Here is a 16430-nt window from a genome sequence, read left to right as displayed (position 1 = left end):
AAAGCACTCAAATGGTTTTGGAAAACAAAAACTTGGGAAGGGGTTCCACAAAATTTTTATCAATAATTGAAACAAAAATGAAGATAGGTACATAGCAAAGCAAGGAAGGAAGGCAGGCCCATAATTTCACTCTTTTACAGTGGGGTCAAATGGTGTACACTCAATGAAAATTATACTAAAAAACAACTATAGCCACTCTTCATTAGAGCATTTTTTAACATAGGGACTACGCCACACCAATGTCGCGTAGTGAAAAAAAATCTGTTGTCTAGAAGATGCAAAATCAAACAACTGGACGACGTTGGAAAATACATCGATCAATTTTTAAAACTGATTTCAAATCTTTGCAGAAAACTTTTCTTTTTTCCCCTCATGCTTAGCCTTAGCAGCCAATCCTAAAAAAGTGTCAAATCTTTATCTGCTATCTCACCCCTTCAATCTTCTTTTTTAAAACCGCTCCAGTCTTTCTGCATCGCCCACACTCTGTGAGCAGTGATCTCTGTAGGCAGAAAAGAGACAAAACATGATCCCTGAGGCTGAGCACCAACCAGACTGCAAACTAATCACCATACACCACCAACTGATTTTCCGGCCCTTTGTCCATAGGCAAAACAGTAACAATTAGTCAAAGAAAATTCATTGGCACTTTCCCTTGAAGACTGATGGCTAGTAAAACTTCAGAATTGTACCCTACTCTTTTCTTGTTTTCATTCTCCCATTACATTGGTAAAGAAGCGTTTTTCAGAAAATACCTAGGGGTCAAATCGTTCGTACAACAGCCGAAACTGATTAGAGAACAGACATTTGTTCAAAGGATAGGCCGGCAGAGGCAGTGAAAAACAAATCAGTCCTGTTTTGTTCCGTATCCTAACACAAGATTTTTTTTTTTACTCGGCTTTTTAATTTAGAAGAAAAAAACATGAACAAAAGTTTGAGGAAAGAGAAATTTGTGGAAGGACTCCACAAACAAATGAAGTAAGTTATCCTTTAATGTTTCATAAAACGGTTTTCAATGTAGTTATTATTTAGAAATATAAACTAGGGCAAGTGCTTTGGGGAAAAATATATAATCCGTTTCATAGGCATTTTATGTTTCTTGTATTTTTCCATTTAAAATTTAATGTAATACTGCTGTAACAGATAAAACATTCCACATTTTTGCTTGAGGGGCAAGTAAATTATTCCTTAGGTAAAAGAAAAAGAGATTAAACAATTTCTGACTGTTTAACTGTTTGACTTTTTTTTTTTTGACTTAATTATTTTACGACTTTCTCATTTTTAGAATGAAGATTATTTCAAGGGCAGGTCCGGCTTCTGGTTTTGAAGGGATCATTTCCGAAAGGGGGGTTCACAAATGTCATTTTTGGACAGAAGTAGGGAGTCGGGTAAAATTTTCGAAACACATAAGTCTGCCGCTCAAAACGCCGTTTTGAGTTGGTAACTTAAAGACTTGCATGACCTTTTCCTCGATTCGTGCCTAGAAGGTTTGTTTATGTAGGTCAAAGTTCTCAATTTTTGCAATTTATTTGCAAGCAGTTGAAAAGACTTTTTTAAACCATCCAATCAACAGGTAACCAATTTTGGTACTACCGTCAAGGAGAAAAAATGACATAAATAATAAAAATGAGTGATTGACACCAAATTTTTAAAATTTAAATTCTGGGATCTGAATATTGCTAATAAAGCAATTAGGTTTGGCACGTTTTGTTCAGGCAGATGTGAAGCTATATGTTTGAATGAAAAAGTAAGTTTCGTTCTTGAAAAAATTTGCTCATTTCTAAAGCTTTTACTTTTTTTATTCATAACTGCTTTTAATTTAAAAATGTTTTTGAGACGTTTGTTATATGTATACTGTCATATGTTTTAGAAATAGTAACAAAACTGGCTCTGTGCTGTGCTAAGTAATTATTCTTCATTCGCTTTTTAATATGAGACACCCCCCCCCCCCCCCAAAGCACTCCTTTTGTTAATATTACCAAAGATTGTTTACAAACTGCATTTTAAAAGCTAACTTGTAAACGTTTCCAGGGGAGGGTTCCCCACATCTCCTTTCCTCCAACATCGTTCAAGATTGGCCTAAATTTTGTTTTAAGCACTTAAGTTTCAAAATGGTTCTGGGGGGAGAACTGCTCCCTCCCTAACATCATTGAGAATTAAGAATTGCGTTTTTGAAGGATCAATTTCGAAAAATTTCTGGATATCTAAAAGTTATTTCTAAAATTTCTTCAACCCCTAACCTTACCAAAAGTAGTCTAGAATGTGTTTTTAAGTCTATAAATTAGAAACATTTCCTGGAATGGGCCTTTTAATCTCTCCTCCCCTTCACTTACCAAAGATCGTCTAAAACAGCCTTTTTAGAGATACAATTTCAAACATTTTCTGGGGGAGCGCTCCAAACCTCTTCTCCCCTACCATTAATTAGAATGCATTTTTAAGACTGCAAATTAGAAAAATTTCTTGGTGTGAGCGAATCTCTCCTCCATGTAACATCATGAAAAGATTGTATTAAATTGCCTTTTTAGCACTTCAATTGTGAAAAAAATCTGCCGGAGAACCCCCGAACCTCCCTCTTTTTAACATTATTGGAGATAATGTTTGCGTTTTTAAGGTTTCAATTTCAAAACATTTGTGAGGGGGGGGGGGAGAGGTCGCACACAATTCCTTAATATTACAATAGACAGTTAAAATGCATTTCTAAGGTTATAAATCAGAAAAATTTCCTGGGATATGCCCTCAAATATCTCTTCCCTCTAAAATCCTAAAAGATCGTCTAAACCTGCATTCTTACAGCTGCAATTTCGGAAAATAGACAGGGGAGCGCCATCGAACCTCTTTCTAAAATGTGTTTTTGAGGGTACAAATTTGAAAATTTTCCGGGGGAGAACCCCCCCCCCCCCCAACTCCTGTTAGTTTGGAGTTAATATTATACTTATGGTTAGGTTCATATCAGCTTCCTCTTAAACCAAAAGTCCTTTACAGTCGCCTCAGAACAAACACTGCTTATTACAGAAATGTACCGATTACAGGGACTTTGAGGCAAGGATATATGCTCACGTTTGTTAAGAAAGGAGGAAAATTATTGGGAATGTTACGGCCTTTATGTTAAACTTGTGTCGCCTAGTGAAATTTCCTTAAAAAATGCTCTGCTTCCCATTATGTGTAAATACGTAAATTTCTCAAAGCCAAAGGGTGCAATTGGCCTCTCCAGACCACCCTAAGTGACGGGCTTGAAGACAGGTAAGTCCGTTAAACTTTTCCCTTCATTTTACGTTGCCAAAGGTAACCTAGAAGAGAGTTTTTGAAACTTCAATTTTGAAAGAATTCCAGGGGAGAATTCCCAAGCCCCATTTTTCCCACTATCTTCATCAGAGAGAGCTTACGATTACATATTTAGGACACCAACTCGGAAAAGCTTCAAGTATAGGTATGCATTGGTAAAGAGGAGTTTTGTGATCCTGAAACATGAGTATTACTAGCACTGCCAGAATTTACCATTTGTGGGGTGGGGGATCATAATATTCCTTACATACCATAGTCAGATTGGCACTATGTGTTCAGACCAAGAGTTCTTGAGGAAAGGTTGATCCCTAAATTTCTCCCCTTGCTGCTCCCTTGATAAGTGACATTATTTTTTATTTACATTTTTGCTGTATTAATGGTATGTATTTTATTGTTTTTGCTCAGAGATCAAGATATTTGCTCTTTAATAAATGGCTCACATACATAATAGCAGGATAATTTTAAATTTTCAGAAAACTAATATAATTGAAGTTGTTAACTGTATTAAAAAATTTTGTCCTTCTATAGCCATAATAAATTTAAAATATTTAATTAGTGTTGTCTAAAGTTTTTTTTTTTTTTTTTTTTTTTCCTTTTTCTAAACAATAATTATCTCTTATCCACAGCCTAGTTAGCCTCTTCAGTAAACAAGCTCTGTTTGGAATGACAAAATTAGATATCAAAAAAAAAACTTTATATTTTGAAACCAATCCAAGGAGCAAATTACATCAAATTGGTATACTTTGCATCCCTTTCTGAAAAGCAGTCTCTTCAAAGAAATTTCTCATCCTTCACAAAATATCAAATCAGACTTTTCACAAAATTTCAATTATTAAAGTCACATTTCCATCCATTTACCTGAAAGCAAAATATTTTTAGGAGACAAAATCTCTAGTTTCCAAGTTTTTAAAATCATTCCCTCTTTAAGGGTCTTTTTTGACTGCATTGCTTCTAATGAAACTTTAAAAAATGCTTTTTTTTTTAATGATATTGGCATCCCCCCCCCCCCCCTCTCTGAATAAAGAAAAAATCTCAAAAATATTTTCTTTTTCACAAAAATGAAGAAAATTCAAATATTTTTTTCTTTTCATAAAATGAGACCCAAGGAATGAAAATCTAGATTGATCTCTGATTTTTATTTTTTGCAAAGTGTCAGGGGTGAGGACAATAATATATATATGCTTTAATTTTTTTTTTTACAGAGCAGTAGTTACATGGGTATTCTATTGTTTTGTGAATTTCAACTTAGAAACAAAATTTCTCTTACTGCAGCTACAGGGAATTAATCATTTATTGAAATCATTGCAAAAATTGTGCTATGTTGTTTAGAATTTATGTTATTTGGGCAGGCAAATTGTATAGGTTTTTATGATATTTCTGTAAAAAGATATTTTGTATCAACAAATGTGCAAAAGGAAGTGTCTTTGTAAATATGTATATTTTTGTGCATACTTGTCTAAAAACAAAATTTGTTGTGTCTAATATATGTAAAATTTTATATTTTAATAACATTTTGTAAATATACTACTTTCAATAAAATACAACAAAAAAGTGTGCGTTTATAATATTTTTTCTTTTTCGAACAACCGATAAATGAAAAATTTTACAGTGATAGTGATGCATTCGTAAACTATTGGATTTTTTTTGTCCTCTCTTTTTACAGTTGGATTCCACAGTGTAAAGTTATGTAAATGATTTAGTAATCAAGAATTCATTTTTAGTTACTGTGAAAAATTTTTGGATTAGAAAAAAAATATTGGTTTTATTTCAATTTTGAGTTGATATTTGATAGTTTCATTAATCAAAAGTGTAAATAAAATATTTGAGTTGAATTTGAATCATGAAATAAAAGTTAAAATTAAGACAATAGCACAGCAAGAAATTACCTTTTGAGTGGAAGGTTTAATCGTAACTGCCTTTCATCATCTGCCTTTATATCATCGCCTCAGAGCAACAGTCAAGTATCTTAAGATTACTTCTGGGATTAGATACCTTCCTGTTGCTCTGAGGCGATGACACTAACTATCTTATTGGTAATGCCAGATTCATACATTTGGTGGCCTGTGGCAGTGTTTTTTCATGGGCAGTGCAATTGTGCCTTGCAAAAACATTTTGCATGTAGACTCTTGGATCCCTTTCAGGCACCCTTTGACATGGGGGACCTTCTCAACTGTGATATTTGAGAGATGGTATCGTAAATCACATCATGATGATATATGTATGTATATTTTTCGAGTAAATTGGTGCCAAAATTCACTCCGGTGCAGCTATTCTAAAAAAATTCTCTTTTTCATAGAAAATTAGTCATGACTTGGGATACAACTATTAAAAATTGCCGTTCCCTTACTACCCGGTTCCATTCTACTTGGTATATGATGTATTCATCTTGTCGGCTAAACACTGCAACTAGGGGCAGATTTGGAGAAAAAAAAATGTTTCAATTTTGACGAAAATGTTTGTTCGAAAGAAGACCAAAACACTTCTAACCAAATAACATTTAGAAAGAGTAGCTCAATAGTATTTGAATCAAATCTTTACATTCCCTCCAAGTCATGAAATAACCTTGATATTTTAAACTTTTCCTCAAAATAGTATGAAAGATATTGAATTCAATTTACTGTACAGTCTCAAAAAGCTGAGGTTATTGGTGCTCCCCTCACCTCGGATTTCTAAAAACATGGATTATTCGGAAGATTCTCCTAGACAAGAATTTGCAGTATTCTGATGACATAAGGAGGAACACTGTTTACTTAATTACATAAAGAAAAGGATCTATTGTCTTGACAAAAAATTTCAACATTTCCCCTTTAATTGCATCTAAACGAATTTTTCTCGATATCCGTAAGTATTTGTGGGCAAGGAAATGAAGCATGAATTTTGACTATGCCCAAAACCATTTCGACCAGTTTTGCCATGATGTCTGTGTCAATGTGCATGCATGATGTATCTTGGATTAAACAAAAACGGCGAGTTATAGGAAGGTTTAAATTTCGCCTATGCAACTTATGTGACGTCAAACTGTGTACATCTTTTTTGATTACGAATGGATATTCCAAAAGAAATTTTAACATGTTCTTTGTGACAAATCAATGTCAATTTAATATATCAAGTTATAGTCTTGAAAGCATCTCTTAATCCATATCTTGTAGTCGATGAATATTTTGTGCCACTTATGAAGTGTTGTTGAAACCAAGCTCCTCAATGTATTTTTATTATTTATTTTACGTGTAAATAATCTTTACATAACCAAAGATTTCAATTTTCAGATTTAAATGAAAACCAATTTTTCAGCCACCAAAAAATTTAACTTAAAATACCAATGTAGCACCTTGGATTAAGCAGAACCTTGAACTTTTGAGACTCTGGTTACATATACTACCTTAACTTTGTACCTTAACTAAACTTAAGTATTTCTTTATACGCTTGATATTATTTTCAACTGCCCCATAGGTACAACAGAATGTACTTCAAAGTTGTCTAAATATTCCCTTTAAAACTTATGAAGAACATTGGTGCATCAACGCTTTCACACCAATGAAGATCAGGATCAACTTTTAGAGGTTTCAACGTAGATATGTTTTCAAACTTTTGCAGAAAACACTGCACTTGAGATCCCCTGTTATAGGGTAGGTATATTGTGATAAAATCCCAAGCAAGTAAATTATAAATAAAGGGTGGGGGGGGGGGCTTCAAACAACATGAACTGCTCCACTAATGTGGCAGCTTAGAAGTGTTTGAAAATTTTATTTCTGTTAAACAGGAAGGAAGGACATTAGGACTGGAAATAAATTTTATGTCAGATGTTTCATGTTTTGCTAGAGTATTCAAAATTTTTCATTACATTAAATTAATTTACATTGAGAAAAAAGTTTTCCAAGTAAATACATTCAAAGTAAGCTGAAAAAAGTTAAAGGCATTACATTTCTTTCAAGAAATTATCGCATATGTATAGAAATAACTTTTTAAACTACTACGTACAAAATAATATTCTAAATAAATGAAATAGGTTACTAAACGCTTGAATTTGTATAGATTGTAGACATTCCATATTTTTTAAGGCAATGAAATCTCTTTCAAATTTAATCACCTATAGAAATAGTATTCTCTTCACGGTGTATTCAGGGTCGCTCTGCACTTAAATTTTTGGGAGAGCATAAATTCTCAATTTGCCGAATAAGGAGTTAAGGAAGATCACAGTGAATTTCCATCGAGGTGCCCCTGGGTGTAATGTGTTGTAGAAGTTTTTGTATGTATACACTGACATTGCGTTACTTGTTTTCATGATATGTCTGGTTATTATTTTTAAGAAAATTCCTGAAAACTATTATTAATTTACTGTCAGTGCAAATGTATTTTTTTACGCATAATCAAATTCCATGAACAAAGAGCTAACACGGGTGAACAAATTTTGTGTCCGCAAATGTTAATTGTCGCACAAAGCGTGCAATTTTTCACTCCCTGGTGAGATGTATAGTAACCCTGGAGTGCGGATGGGGTCGAATGGTATTGGGGTAGAGTGTAACCTCCGAAACTCTCCAATGTTCCCCTCGTTAGGCTTAGGAAATGGTCTTAGCATTGGACTCTACGAGGACGCTCGCAAGCTTTATGTCCAGCTAAGGTCTGCAGGCATCGGAGCAAAGTCAGACTTCTACCTTTTGGTGCTCCTGTCATTTGTTTGGCAACAGAAGCTGCTCCTATCCTCCAGTTAAAGAAGCCTCTTCACCTGAAAGTTATAGGCCCATTTCCTTGACATGTATTATCTGCAAAGTAATGGAAAAAATGATTTTAAAGAGACTAAATTTTTATCTGAATACTCACAACCTTCTTCCGAAGGAACAATATGGTTTTAGAGCAGGACATAGCACCTCAGATCAAGTGCTTTATCTCTGTCAAAAGATTAGAGATGCCCATGATAAAACCCCCACTAATCATACTGTGGCGGCCTTCCTGGACCTGACTAAGGCCTTTGACAGGGTATGGAAGCAAAAGCTCATAACTAAACTCTTTGAGTCCTTTGGAATCCATGGGAAGGTCTTGGCCTGAATTTACGACTTTTTGAGAAACAGATTCATCCGGGTAAAGTTCAACAACACTTTGTCGGAGAGCTTTGGGCTTTCTCAGGGTGTTCCTCAGGGATCTGTTATGAGCCCAACCCTATTCTCATTATTTATAGCTGGATTTGAGAGGGAGGTTTCGAAAAGATGCGAAGTGGGGTTGTTCGCAGACGATTTAGTGCTATGGGACTCTGGCCCTGACATCAATAAATTGGAATGTTGCATCAACTCAATGAAGTGTGTGGTTTCGCAGAGGGTCACAAATTGTGTTTTAACCCTTCCAAATCTACAGTTAGTTTCTTTACAACAAATAGGAGACTTTTTAACTATCAGCCAAAAATCTATATGAATGCTCATCTGCTTGCGGTGGAAAAGCACACTAAATACTTGGGCTTTGTTCTAGACAGCGAAGTTACCTGCAATAGACATATCGATCACTTAATACAAAAAACGCTTAATGATCTTAAAATATATTTCAGGGCGAGACTGGGGTGCCGACTCTAAAACTCTCAGAACTACTTACATGGCCCTAATAAGGCCTGTTCTAGAATACGGCTATCCAGTCTACAGATGTGCCTCAAACACCAACTTACAAAAGCTTGAAAGGGTACAGCTTAGTGCGGCTCGTATTATTACAGGACTCGTAATAGTTGCCCAAATGAGATAGTACTATGTGAGGCCGATCTGCAACCTCTCAACCTTAGGAGAAAAACTAATTTGGTGAAATATTTCTCAAAGCTCACCAGTTATGGGACCCAGAATCGAACATCTAAGTTCTTGTTGGGGTGGACCAACAATAAAAGATTAAAGAAAAATAGCCCTTTAAGCTTGGCTGACTCAGACAACTTGATCCCAAAAAATGTAATTCAGCATAATTTGAAACAGAGCATTAATCCTTCAATTGGTTTAAACAGAGTCTACTTCCGCACGGATCTTCCTTCTCAGGTGAACAAGAAATCAGATGCACCGGCTTATTTGAAACAATTGGCTTTGGAAGTGATAAACAATATCCCTGAGGACTCTATTATAATGTATACGGATGGTAGTAAGGATGAACGTAACTGCTCTGGTAGTGGTGTTTATATTTTATTCCAAGGGTGTGCAACAAAATTAAGCAGAAGAAATCCTGACTGTTGCTCAGTTTTTAGAAGTGAGCTTATTGCTATCGATGAGGGGCTCGGTTCAATTTTGTCTTCTCCCGGCTCTTCAGCCGTTTGGATTCTGCCAGATAGCCGAAGTTCCATCCAGTACCTATTAACAAACTCGAGCATATTTCTTCTTTTCGAGAGGTGCATTTTCAGTGGATTCCATCCCACGTTGATGTACACGGTAACGAGATGGCCGATATCTTGGCTAAAAAAGGGACTGGTGAGCCATTATATACACCTGATTCCTTGACTTACCTGGAGCTATTTTCTAAGGCTAAAAGAGATGCAAAGTCCTCCTGGACTGTCCCTCCTACCCATAATTGGTACCAGGCGAAGTGCCCAGGAGGTGCATTATCTCTCAAGTGTGGTAGGCGAGATCAGACGACCATCACTAGGCTCATTAGTAGAAAAAAGACTTTTCCAACCTGTGTGAAGTGTGCCGACCATCAGGCCACCCCCGAACATATACTGAATTGTCTGGGACTTTCAAGATTGGATTTTTTGGCGGATCCAATGATGGTGTTGGATTTTTTGAGAGTGACGAATTTCATAGACCTGGTTTAGCGCTGCTAAACACTGGAGATTTGCAACAACAACAACAACAAAAATATTTAAAAATAACCCATTTGCTTTTTCTTATCAAATGACCGGTTTTTAACTAATAAATCACTTTGTCGATCTGCTGAATATATACATCATTAAATAGAACAATTCTTTACTTTTATTTAGCATACGAATAAAAAATTGGCTACTTTTCGGTAACCATTATTGCGAAGACTCGGGGTGACGTGAGATGACGTAGAAAGAGAGGGAGGGAACTTCCATCGCTCGGAGCGCTCGGGAGATAAGTTTTTCTTTCCCTTCGTTTCTTGTTTATTTCGCTTAATAAGAGAAGAATAAGCAGATAATTTGTTGATTAAAATTTTAATTGTATAATTAAAAATGTTAGTATTTTTCATTGAGAACGTAGGATTATTTAATACAGTACTTCTTAAACAGATGCGGATTTATTTTAATTTATTAATCATTTACCTACTGTAAAAGCACTTACACGAGTCGTAATATTTGAGAAAATAAACGTATCTATGACTTTGCGAGATAAAAAATTTAGTGAATTGTACGTGAATAGAACAGAAAATTTAAGTATTTCGTGTGGATTAAATTTTCGCGATAATGATGAACTCCCAAAAATTAAAGTACAACATTTTATTGTTTTATTGCTATTCTAAGGGCTAATTTACTATTGTGATAGAATGAAGCAGCTCGCTGGTAATGAAAGCTTAAAAATATTTGTGTGAAATTATTTTTAACAGAAACTAACCTAAAAGTTATTACTATTATTATTATTAGAATTATTATTATTATTCAAATTTGGAAATGGAAAACACAAGAACGTGAACACATTGTTTGTTTGCTTAGATATAATTTTTGCCTATTTTTTTCTAACAGCGTGGATAAGTGTGGGAATTTCGATACATTAGAATTGCATAAAATAGATCAAAAAGTAAACTATTGACATTTTACTTTTATTATCTTGTTAAACTCTAGCCTGAAAAGCATTTAAACTTCTAAAAATATGTGTAAATCATAAAACATTCATAAAACATAACGAGGGCATTTCTGTGAGAATGACCCAAAACTAGGATGTTTATGTGCTCATTGTCAAGGTTATTTAATCACATTACATTTACATTTTAAATAACTTTACTGTTTAGATTAGACCAATTCTAAAATTTAAAACGATCTGGCAACTAGTATTTTTTGATCCCTGAATATATGTATTGTTGAAACTAGTGGATTAAATTAACTATTTTTTTCAATAGTTATTTACAGCTTGCTTGAATTCATGGTTTTAAACTTATTTTGTATTCCTGGTTTTATAATTATTTATACCGTCGCCACTAATGTTTTGCAATGTTTATTAGAGTAGTTTACTGTTCCAAAGAAAATATATACATTTTCAAAATCATTGACACTGTTACTAGAGCCGAAATCATTGTTAAATTAATTACTAATTTTTTTAAAGTTTCAGCCTTTAGTTTTTTGGCTTAATTTTAAATATTTTCTATTTTGGAAGGGGGCAGCTGCCCTCCCTTGCCTATATAGATACGCCCATGTATGTATTTGTATACATCTATCTTGTATTAAATTGCTACATATAACCTCACATATTTATGCATTGATCACCGCGAGTCTTGTAGCTCCAAAACAGGGGTGTACAATTTTTTTTCCTTCTTTTCAAATGTACATCTTTGGAGTGCAAAATTTTATACGCAATCAATCGTTTGTCTCCTCCAACTGGAAAAATTTGAAATGCCGGGCCTGATAATCGTTATTTTAAAATTTTCTTAAACGTTCTTTTTTAGAAGGAAAACATGCCAATATCATTTATGTGAGTCAAAACATTATCTAAAAGTGCCTTTGAAACCATTTTTTTAAAAAATAGTAAAAGGTGACTTATTATACCACGAAAATATACCCCATTGATCAATCAAACAGTTTTTCAAAACCATGAAAATGTAGTGCGTGATATAACCTAAGATAAATATCTTTGTGCTGAAAAGTAAAGTAAGAAGTAACAACGTCAGAAAGTCCAAATTGCAGATTAGACACGTGTAGACACGTGTTTCAGCGTTACAAGGAACGCCTTCATCAATGCAAAAAAAATGAACTTATGGATGAAAAGACATCCGACAAAAGCTTTTGTCGGATGTCTTTTCATCTATAAGCCTTATCATCCATTTTAATCCTAAGCTTTTATTCATGCATGCGATTGGTGACGAGGGAAAGGTCACTGATTTAAAAATTTTATTGGTTGCCAGTTTCCGTTAAATAAACAAAATACTTCTTGTTTATTTCAGCAAAAAAGGCTTCGAAAAAGATTTAAAAATTTCCCTTGATCCTACTTTCGGGGGTAGCAACACTTGGAAGTTTATATAGTTACGTTTCCTTTTCCGTGCTGTCCTCTGTTATTTAGAGAAAAAAAATCATTTGAATTTTGACATCTTGAGTTTTCCGCAAACACGAATTGCGATGGGACCCTACTGGTTGGAGTTCATATTTCTACAGATGAAATGGATTGGAAATGGTAAAGAAATCTGCACCCGTCCTATTGTGACCCGTGATTTTCCAGAATAGATAATACGAGGCATATCCATGAAAAATAAAATAGTGATAAGGATGCAGCAATCAAGATTGTGATTTTATCGCCAATATCCACCAGTACATTTATCATAAAGACTACTTACAACGTATTACGTTATGTATTTTTATTTCTTATCACTGTTAACTGATGGGAATGAGTAATCGGGAAATTTTGAATTTAGATAAAGTTTTACTGTTTAAATTCATCCATACAGGTGTTTTCGCCTGAAAAAACTTAATTTTACCCAAAAAAACTTCTTTTTTAAATGTAAAGTCTGCTTCGGTTAGGCTCTGAAAAAAAAAAAAGAATAAAACCAATCCCATGAAGATTTGTAACCATGATGACGAAAATTTCGCTCTCTAAATAAATACTAAAAACAACCATCGTCATGGTAATCTGTAAAAGGAGAGTAACATCCTCTTTGGTGAAGTGAGGAGAGTATACAATTCGTGATTGCTCAAAAAAAAGCCCTGAAAAAATATAAATAAAATCAAACCGCACATGATTTGTAACAATGAAGGCGAAAATTTCGCTCCTAAATAAGTACTAAAAACAACCATTGTCATGGAAATCTGAAAAATCAGAGCAACATCAAACTTGAGAAAGTGAGAATAGTACGCAATTCGTGATTGCTGAAAAAAAAAAATGATTTTATTTTATATGTGTTCGGACTGACTCGTTGGTAGCAATCGAAAGAACACATTTTTCCTGCTTACAAAGGGATTCGTTTGGGACTTTTGATTCATATTGAACTGAAGTTATAAATAACCTTTCTCAAATAAGTTTCAAGAACAATTCTAAGCCTTTATTTGCGCGATTAATAACGATTTCATTATTGGCACACTATAGTAAAAAGCTTAATCATTTAAAATTCTTATCTACTGTCAATTCCTATGAGTTAACGAACAAAACACTTGTAATTGATTTTAGTAAATGATTTTCAATTTTCTCTCATGATTCTGCTTTTATGACTAGCAAAACTCAGTAGTTGTGATTATCTTTCTTTTTGCGTGTTTTCTCATTTCTTGTAAAAATTATTTAAATTTAAAGCGCGCTTTTTCCCGTGAGATTTATCTTAATATGAGCTGAGGCAATCGAGGTCGCGATTATTTTAATTTTTTAATTTCTTGTACTACTAACTACTGTAACGTATTTCACGTAAAAAATAAGTGTTCAAGTACCACCCTTTATGGTTTTTCTACAGGATACGGTACACAACACAACGATACTTCATTTCAGTTTCAATTGCATCAGTTGCAATCCTTTCAATCCTTCATGTATTACCCTCCGATGGAGGGTTCCAAAAATTAGTTTAAGCTCATTTAAGTTGTTCCCCTCCACGGTAATCTTTAGTAAAAGGCGAAAGATTAGCACGAGGTTTGAAGGGAAACCAGAGCATGAATGGGGAAAAATTAATTTTTAATATGTATGTCACTTCGTCCTTTTACATATTGGTAGATGCATATATATATATATATATATATATATATATATATATATATATGTATATATTCATTTTCAATTGCGACCAGATTACAAAACCTAGAAATAAGTCGTACAACAACTCGGATACCCGAGCCCGAGTTGCGGAGCTACTCGATCCTAGAAAGAAATAACGCAGCTAATTTATTAATTGGAATTTGCTATGATATATTCACATCTTTCGGAGAGGAAACAAAATTTTTCTTTTCGAATTTCGTGGCAGTAGTTCAACTTGGAACACGAAAAGTGACCGTACTTGTGGTCAGTAAGGCGCTGATAGTGGACGTAAACAACGCAACGTGACAATTGGCGCTACCGCTGTCTGCTTGGCGCTGGGATGATTGAAAACAGCGCCAATCAGATAAGCGAAATGTCCGCGCTTTCAATGCGAACAGCATTGCCAATCGGGCGAGTAAGTCATGAAAGTAGTAACCCTCTTTGTTTACTTCCTCTATCAGCTCTCGCTGAATTGAGAGTGCTGGCATCAATTTCCGTTTCCGTAATTATGTCTGTGCCAGTGAGGGAAAATACAGTCTGGTTTATGCACAAAGATCCGTTGCGTTTGCATTTTCGCGGATCCCAATATTACACACCGTGTGATCGTTACGTCGGTAACGAGCCCAACTGTTATAGCAATGCATTGGAACTTAGAGTGAAACTGAATTGAGCACGCTTGGTCAATGAGTCATATTGTCCAAAAGATTTTTTTTAACCAGTCCCGAAATCTCTCATCTCATTATATTTTGATAAGGACTGGGACTTGGTCCCATTTACCTGACGTGGTGGAAGTTGGTAGAGAAGAACCATCTAGCCAAAAGGCTAACCTATGGAAAAAAGAGAGGGGGGGAGAGGAAGCTATGGTCTCGTTAGGGCGACGAGACCGCTTATGAGTTCTTGAAGTTGGTTGAGCTGCTGCTGCTGGGCATGGAGTTGGGCGAGGGCCTGCTTGAGGATCATCATAATCTGTGCGGGGTCAGGCTTCGGCTGGGTGGCAAGTTGTTGGAGGGCGACGGGCCTTGGGGTGAAGTCTAGTGGGTCCTTCGTCTTCGGAAGCAGGTGTCGGGTACAGGCGTTGGTAGTTGCTGCAGGAAATGTCCGGCCGGATCGTGGTTGACGGGGCTTGGGTCGTTGAGGGCATATCGGTGCATTGGCAGGGTGGCTGCCGCCACAGAGTGCGCAGCATGTAGGAGTATCTTCGTCTTTTTTACACTCGAAGGAGCGATGTTCCTGGGAGCACTTCAAACATCTGGGCTTCTGGTGACACTTGGAAGCAGCATGTCCATATCGCTGGCAGTTGAAACACTGGACTGGAATTGATTTTGGCTTTAGATGTTCCACGGTGATGCGGAGATATCCCAAGCTTGTAAGGTCAAAGATCTTGTCTGCTTTCTCGGACTTGTGAAGGAGCACGATGAACAGTGGGAGCAGACGCTTTTCCGGCCCGGTCTTCATCTGGACCACCTTGATTGGGTTGAAGCTGCGATCTTTTAGCTCCTGGGTGATATCAGCCGTGGAGAACGTCTGCGGTAGCCCGCGGATGAGAACTTTGAGGGGACGTTGTTTCGGCATCAGTCGGACCACTCCCGAAAGTCTTAAAAAGCTCGTACAGTTGTGAATGTTGTTATCGAGATACATCTCACTATTTGTTTAAAATAATAATAAATGAATGAAAATAGTAAAGTATAAAGATTTTATTATGACAGTGAATCTTGTGATATGCACACTAGCCGAAATTTCTAAGATTTTTTCATCTGCGCATGCTCAATTAACTTCTTTCCATACATTGCTATAACGGTTGGGATCTGTGAAAATGTTTTCGCCTACTGTCGCGAGGCGTTCCAGCACAGCTAATGTCACAATTGCTCCGCCTACTTACAGATACAGATAGCAAATAAATTACCGGTCAGAGTGAAGTTCGTGTTCTAGGTGAGAGGGACTTACACGATGGAATTCACAACATATTTACATGATATTCATAGCAGTGGAGGAGTTCAAAACTGTTATATCATTTACAAGTTTATTTACAAAATGAGTAAAATTTATTTACAGAAACTTATAGGGTGAGGGGGAAAGACATCTTACATGGTGGAGCAAAATCCTACGTACGTTAAACATGCATGAGTATTTATGGAAAAATAAATGAGTTATATAATGCATTTATGTCTCATTCACTAATGGTACTTCTGTTACGTTAATTGATTAAAAGCAATTATTTAAAAACTAAACAATGTTTAGCATAATCGTTTGATGACTTTTGATTAGCCCTGAATGTATAAATTTTGGGTCCCCCTGCAACAAAACCTGTAGCCTCTCCACCAGATT

General features: G+C 35.5%; 1 non-coding gene across 1 annotated transcript; it reads right to left on the bottom strand.

The window, feature by feature from the left end:
• Positions 1-13908: 13908 nt before the first annotated feature.
• On the bottom strand, positions 13909-14025 carry LOC129228808 (U5 spliceosomal RNA). Its single transcript, XR_008580991.1, has one exon. It is a non-coding gene; the product is annotated as a U5 spliceosomal RNA (small nuclear RNA).
• Positions 14026-16430: the final 2405 nt, after the last annotated feature.

The sequence above is a fragment of the Uloborus diversus genome, chromosome 8 (genome assembly GCF_026930045.1).
Source record: "Uloborus diversus isolate 005 chromosome 8, Udiv.v.3.1, whole genome shotgun sequence".
Taxonomy (NCBI): Eukaryota; Metazoa; Arthropoda; class Arachnida; order Araneae; family Uloboridae; genus Uloborus; species Uloborus diversus.
This window is presented reverse-complemented; position numbering and strand designations above follow the sequence as displayed.